At 55.8% G+C, this 7,490-nt stretch overlaps 1 pseudogene; it reads right to left on the bottom strand.

Annotated features, from left to right (window-relative positions):
* Positions 1–5,721: 5,721 nt before the first annotated feature.
* LOC124682916 lies at positions 5,722–6,877 on the bottom strand (annotated as a pseudogene).
* Positions 6,878–7,490: the final 613 nt, after the last annotated feature.

The following is a 7,490-nucleotide window of genomic DNA, read 5'->3' as shown; positions in this document are numbered from 1 at the left end:
GGCCACGTGCAGGCCTTGCGGTGACGCCGTTGGGGTCCCCGTCCTCACCAGCGCGCGCGAGTCGGCGCCCTCCGTGCGCACCGGCTCGTCTCTTGCCGGCTCCTGTCGGGCCGGCTCCTCCGTCGTCGGCTGCTGTGGCGGCGTCGCTCCGGGCGCAGCAGATGGCCCAGCCGGCCCAGTCATCTCCGGCGCCTGAGGTGCCTCCTCCGGACTTTCGTCCAGCACCACCACGCTCGGCCTGGCTCCGGCTCCGATCGTGGGCGGCGCAGCCCTCCCGGCTCCGGTTCCGGTCGCAGGCGGTGCGGAGCTGCCGGCTCCGGCTCCGGTCGACGGCGGCATTCCCAGACCAGCCCCAGCAGCTGGGCCCAGAGGACGAGTCCGGCCCGGGAACATGTCGTCCAGCGTCGCCTGGCGAGTCGGCTCAACCCGCGTGCCGCGATCAGGCGCTGAGGCCAGCGGCACGGCGAAGGAAGGCGCCCCTGCGGCAGGCGGCGGCGGTGTAGATGCGCGCGAGGAAGGCTGCGGCGTCCGCTCCCTCTGCTGGCGGGGAAGCGGCGACACAACGCGCGGAGCTTGCCGGGAGCCGCCGCCCTGGGCAAACTTGATAGGGGCCCTAGCCGGATAAACAAAGAGATAATAAGCACAAAAGTAAGGAAAGAAAAGGAATCAAACAAGAAAAAGAGAGAAAGAACTCACCCGGCCTTCTCCGGGACCATCTTCGGCTGCAGCCGGCGCTGCTTCTTCGCCTTCGCCTCCAAGGCGGCGGTGGAGCCGGCTCGTTTCGTGCCCTTGGGCGCCGAAGTCGCCGTGGTGCTTGGCGGCCTCGTACGCAGAGGCACGGTGGGGATGGGCCCCGTGCCGGACGTCGCCGGCTCCACCTCCTCCTCCTGCTGCTCTGGTGAAGGGGGCGGATTGTGCTCCCCCTGGCCGCCTAGATCAGGCGCCTGCGGCAGGTCGTCGTCGCCGGCATGCTCGCCGGCTTGGTCGGCCGGATCGACGAGATCCGGCGTCCACCTCTTCGTCGCCGAGGTCGCCGTCCTCGGCGTTCGGCGCTCAAAAGCTAGAAAGACAGAAAAAACATGAACATATGACAAGCCGGAAGTCGGCGGAAGAAAAGGAAGTCGGCCTCGCAGCCGCAAGCCGGAAAATGGCAAAGACATAGGACTTACCCGCGCCGGCGGATGCTCCCTGTCGTGAGGCACCAGCCCGTAGCTCCAGCTCTCCGTGAGGTTCGCCTTGGTGATGTGGTTCACCCGGCTGGCCACCTGGGCTTTGTTGAGCGGCGCCTTGGACGTCCGGTTCGGATCGAACCGGCCGGACATGTGCCCGATCTTGTGGGAGCGCATCTGGAGCGGCAGCACCCGGCGCTCAGCGATGGTGCAGAGGAGATCCTCGGCAGTCAGCCCGCCATCAGTGGCTGTCGCCGGGAAGTCCCACAGCAGGTTCACCTCGGCGTTCGGATCCGTCGAGCGGGCGTTGTGGCTCCAATTGATCCGGCCGACCGGAGGAGCCGGGTTGAACTCCGGTAAATTGATCCGGTCGACGAGCGCCCCGTCGTTGCGCACGTAGAAGAACGACATCTGCCAATTCTTCACCGAGTCGACGGTGGGGATTTTGGGGAAAGGTGTACCGGGCCGGGTGTAGATCGAGGCGGCGCCACAGGCCCGCAGGCGGCCCTCGGTGGTTTGGGCCTTCAAGTAGAAGAGCCGGCTCCAGAAGTCGATGTCGGGCCACAGGCCGGCGTAAGCCTCCATGAACGCGACGTAGCAGCTCAGGAGGACGCACGCGTTGGCCGGCAGGTGGTGCGGCTGAAGGCCGAAATGGTCGAGGAACCGCCGGAAGAATGTTGAAGCCGGCAGGCCCAGCCCGCGGTCGAGGTGCGCGCCGAAAACGACGCGCTCGCCGGGCTCCGGCTTGGGCTCCAACTCCCCGCCGGGCGCCCGCGTGATCACCGACCGCGGAACCCGCCGGAGGCGCACCAGGCGCTCGATGTCGTCCTCGCGCATATAGGAGCCCCTCCAAGATCCGCTGGGGGACGCCATTGACGAGGTCGAAGAAGAAGAAGATGACCAAGAAAGGCGGAACGGCGAGGAAGAACCTTGCGACCGCGGCGGCGACAGCGGCGGCTGAGGACGCTCCGTTGAGACGCGCGGCCCCGTGGCGCCGGACTGAAGAAGCGGCGGCGGCGGAACGGTGGAGTTTCGGTCGCCGGAGTTCGCCAGCGGAGGACGTTCGCCGGAGCAGCAAAGAGCTTGGGCGCGCGGAGAGCGACGGAGGCAGGAGCGCGAGGAAGGAGAAGTGAGCAAGTGCCGCCTCGGTACCCTCCCCCGCGGCATTTATAGCCGACCACGGCGGGCAGTTGGACTACACGTGGCGATCGTGGCCACGCCGCCCGGATCTTCTGCGCGTTAACGTCGCCCACGACCGCTACCGTTACCAGAAACCGCCACACCACGTCGCCCACTACCGCACCGGATCCGGAGGAACATTGATGTGACCGGACGAACCGACAGCCCGGGCCAGGCGTCAGACCGGTCGAGTCGGGCGCAGGGCCCGAGGCGGCGGAGACCCCGGCGCGCAGCAAGCCGGAGCCGGACAAAAGTTCCACTCGAACCAAAACTCTTCAGCAAGGCGGAGGCACCATCAAATCTTGCAAGAAAGCAGAAACTATACAAGTGTAAAAAGCTGCCGGCTAGAAGCAGCCGGCAAGAACGAGCCGGACGAGGGCGCAGCCGGCTGAAAGGAAATCCTCAGTCGGCCCCTCCAAGTGCCGTCAACTATATTCAAGAAGCCAGGAAAACCTGCCTAGGTCCTTCTAAACGCAGGACCTTGCCAGCTTCGGGGGCTAATGTCGGGGGGAAGACCCCGGGTAGGGCAATGGACGCGGAGCAGCCGGCTGGCCACTGGCCGGCTCGCGGCAAAGGCCGGCTGAGGAGCAGCCGGCTGGCGCCGTGGCCGGCTGGTCCGGAAGCCGGCTGGCTCTAGGTCCTAGTCGGCCCGGCTACGGCCGCCAATGCTGTAGCTGGGCCGGCTTCTACAAGCCATATCCGACTGGGGGTCTGTACCTCAGACCGACTCGAGGCTGGCGAGTCTTGCACTTGGAAGGAACCGGGTTGGTGATCCGGGTTCCCAAAGTCCACGCTGACTTCATCTTCCGTAAAGCGCGGGGCACTGTGGAGCAATAGTGCCACGCGCCGGACAGGCCATCATGGCTTACGACGCACCGTACAGGCTACAGTGGCTGACGGCGACAGAGGCACCTCCTCTCCATACCGCTGACCTGGGCAGCCGGATGGGACAGGCCATGACACCTCAACGGCTCCTGACGTCACCGCCTCGGGAAGGAGCGGAAGCCGAAGCCGGCCAAGCCGGCCAGTAGACTATAGGGTCTTATATGTAAAGTGCCGGTGCCTATATAAGCCGCACTACCCCTCTCGTGCAGGGGAGGATCGATCACTTATTGCTTTCACCTACCTACAGCGCTGCCCTGTGAGAGAGACCATCGTCTCCCTTAGCCTCTCAGGGCCAGCCGGACACAGCTCTAGGAGCACCATTGTACTGTGTGATTACCATATACACTCATAGCAGGAGTAGAGGTTTTACCTCCATCGGAGGGCCTCGAACCTGGGTACGTCGCCGTGTCGCTCGTGCCCATACCCGCTTCCGGATACCGCCGTGAGATCTCTCAGGAGCCCCTTCGATTAGCCACCCTATGGCATATGCCGTGACGATACCACGACAAAAATGCCAGCTCAAACTAGAAAAGAGGAGGACATGCACCTGTTGTTCTGTTTTGGAACAGCTCGATATCTTGTTTGGTATTCACCAAAGTCTATTTGGTAAGAAATGTGAGGAGTTACAAGAATATTCCACAGGGTAATGAAGTTTTGAATCTGTTATGAAAAGAAAATAGATCAATGTATATTAATTGAACTGTGTTTTACAAGAAAAAGTAGTACGAATGCAAATTTAAAAGGGCAACTGCTATAACAAACAAAGAATCAACCAGTTTATCCATAGATGTACATTTATATCCAAATAAAATAACAGTTACAATGTGTATACAATGTGTTTATATTTGCATATACACTATATGTATAATATGCATAACAAATTGTATACACTATATATAATATGCACTAAGAATATACACTACATATACACTATGTAAATACACTATGCATATACACTGCTATGTACACTATGTAAATACACTATGCATATACACTTCTATATACACTATATATACTATGCATATACACTACACGGAGTGTATTTGCGGAAAGAAAACAACAGGTGGACAACATTGTCTGACACACTGGCCAGTACTGCAGCTACGGTTGTATCTACACTACGAAACTGGATTTGCCCCTGGGAAATGCATATACACAGAACACCAAGGCATATACACATAGCATATATACATCCAAAATTAACAAATAAGCACTCAACCCACACTGCATTTACATCCAAAATCACTATGTATATACACTGCATTTAGGCATTTACATTTCAATTACATCGGTAAAAGCAAAAAAGCTCCAGATCACTCCACACACACAACACAGAGTAGTTGCACTAGCATTTTCAGACATTTGGAATACCCCTGCACTTGGCATGATACTGCATATCCAATGAAGAAAATCATAGCTACTCCAATGTATATACACTGCATTTTGAATACCCCTACTCGAATTACACTACTGCAACTCGAAATTACTACATCACGCTGCTGCAAACAAAAACAACGAAAACACATATCCACGGCATCCACTGTGGTGTACATGCGCCCCTATCTTCAACTTCTCCACATCTCTAGAACGCTCAGTTACAAAAACGAGCAGGGGCATAGGGCTACACACAACAAGCAACAAGGGAGCAATAAACATCTAAAAAACTCCACGAATTCGTCCCGCTTCACGCTCATGAACGAAAGCATTAACAAAATCACAGATCCACAAAAATCCGCCTAGTCGAACATCACCAAAACAATATAAGGCTATACGCATGTCTCCTGCCGCTCACGGAGTTGTTCTTCACCACCAGCAATGGAAGAACAACGAGCTTACCAAAGGATCCGAGCTCGAAGAGAAGCTCCGAGACCCCACGACGACGCCCCCAGGATGCGGAAGGGCGCAGCGAACTGCGCTCGACCGCGGCGCACGGTCCCCTCTCCGACCGATGACTACATGCGGCGATTTCTTCCCTTCTGCCCCCGCTTCTCTGCCTCTTTGGTGTTCCTCTCGCGCTGGATTTGGGTAAGGACGGGAAAAAAGTGAAGGGAAAAGGCCGTTGCCGGTGTGGGTCTCGCGAACGAAAAAACCGGGAGAAAACCAGGAAAGAGAAAACCAATAACGACAAAAAACCGGTAAAACACGCGAGACTTGACAAACGTGCAAATTCTTCCTTCCATGATTAGAATCACATGTTAGAAAATTCGAGTGATGCCGAAATATAAAACAACCGAGTGATATATAGCAAAAGTGTATAATTTTGCCAAATCTTTACACTTTGTGGATAAAAAGTGTGTGATATAATAAATCAAGCCGAGATAGCAACAACATAATAATGTCGTCTAAAAGACATCGAGGAGTTTATTACATGATTGCATTATCAAGAAAACAAATAAAGATACGACATTATTCGTAATGTCACGCTAAAGAATAAGTATACGTACGTGCGGAAGAAATGAATAGCTGGAAATCAGAGATGTGAAAACAACTATTTGATGAAGTCGATGACCCAAGCGTTGCCGCAGATGTAGGTCGCCTCGACGCTGACAAACCCGGCGTTCCTGCCTTCCTGGCCAGCTCTTGAAACTCGCTGAGGCCCCTCTCCTTGCCGCCAGGTGTGAAGATGAACATGACCATGTCGAACTCGAAGGTCCTCGCCTGGCCACGGGCGTCTCGTCCGGCTTCACCGGCACGACGCAGTCGACGACCACCACCTTGCCATGCGCCGGTAGCCCGTCGTAGCAGTTCTTCAGCAGGGTCGCGCAGTGCTGGTCGGTCCAGTGTTATGGACTATCCACTTGAGGAGGATGGCGTCCCCAGAAGGCACCTTGTCGAACATGTCGCCGCTCACGTGCTCCACGCCCGGAAAGGATGGGGCCTGGGAGATGACGTGAGGGAGGTCGAAGTTGACCCCCTTCAAGGTCGGGTACCTGGAGGCGATGGTGTGGACGGTGGTGCCGAGGCCGCCGCCGACGTCGACGAGGGTGCTCACGCCGTCGAAGCCCTTGTAGAACTCGAGGAGCTTCCTGGTGATGATGGTGGAGTGGTTCTTCATGGCCTCATTGAACACGCGGTTAAACCGCGGGTCCTGGCTCTGGTACTGGAACGACGTCATCCCGTGCGCCTTGTCGAACGGCAGGCCGCCGTGGAGCACCGTGTCCTGCAGATGGTACCTAGCAAGTTCACCAGCTTCAGGGAATTTTGTGTGCATATACGTACAAGAAGCTAAGCCGATCACCCTCGCTCACCAGCTCTCCATGAGGACCTTGTCGTTCAACAAGACTAGCGGGCCCATGGAGACGCCGTCCTTGTCGGGGGTGAGCCACTTCCACACCGGCGCGGCGCCGTACCGGCGGGCGAGCAGGCCGTCCTCGCCTTCCACCACCTCGCACGACACCACGTTGTATGACGCCAGGAGACGCAGCATGCGGTCCACCATCGCCGGCGCGTCGGGGTTAGCCGAGGTCGGCAGCTGCGCGGCCACCTCCGACGCTGCCGCCGGCGCCGACCAAGATCTCGAGCATGCCCAGCTCGATCACGTTCTTGAGCGTCATCGGCAGGACAGGCGCCAAAGCCAGCTGCAACGCGTACATGCTCGTCTCGTCGTCAGCGGTGGGGACCATTCCCACGGCGGAGGAGCCCATTGTTCAATCGCTTGCCTGCTTCGGGCGGTGTGGTTTTTTGTGGAACGTGTATGTTGAGTCCTGTACTGTGCAAATCGTTCTAATTATTACTCCAATTTTATACCGAGCAATGCTATATCTACGGAAAACAGATACGGAATATTCTTACGGACCGCACCAGGCAGGCTAAACAATTAGAACGTGGCCCGGCTTTCACGGAGAGAATGAAAACTCAACCAATACATTCGCTGCACGTCAGTCCTTAAAATACCCGGAGAACGTGCCGTCATCACTTGTACAGGGTAAGGATTTAGGACTACTCGTGCCTGGTTAGTTCTTATTTCTTAAAATGCTCCTAAATAATCCAATTAGAGACTAGTGTGACGTTTTGAAGGCCAAGCTATATGTAGCTTTTTTATTTTCAAACACTTAAAATTCATATTTCAAAGTTTCAAGAAAATCTGAAATAAAATTATATAGATAGCCAATAATGTATGCTACAATGGTGTAAATCTCAATGAAAACTAATTTGTATTCTTGGCTACATGAAATTGACACAAAATCTGACAAATTGAATAGTCTTGAAATATGCACTATCCACTATAAAATTTATCAGAATTTATTATTTTTGTGT

The sequence above is a fragment of the Lolium rigidum genome, chromosome 1, assembly GCF_022539505.1.
Source record: "Lolium rigidum isolate FL_2022 chromosome 1, APGP_CSIRO_Lrig_0.1, whole genome shotgun sequence".
In the NCBI taxonomy this organism is placed as follows: domain Eukaryota; kingdom Viridiplantae; phylum Streptophyta; class Magnoliopsida; order Poales; family Poaceae; genus Lolium; species Lolium rigidum.
Note: the sequence above shows the minus strand (reverse complement) of the source record. Positions and strands in the feature narration are given on the sequence as shown.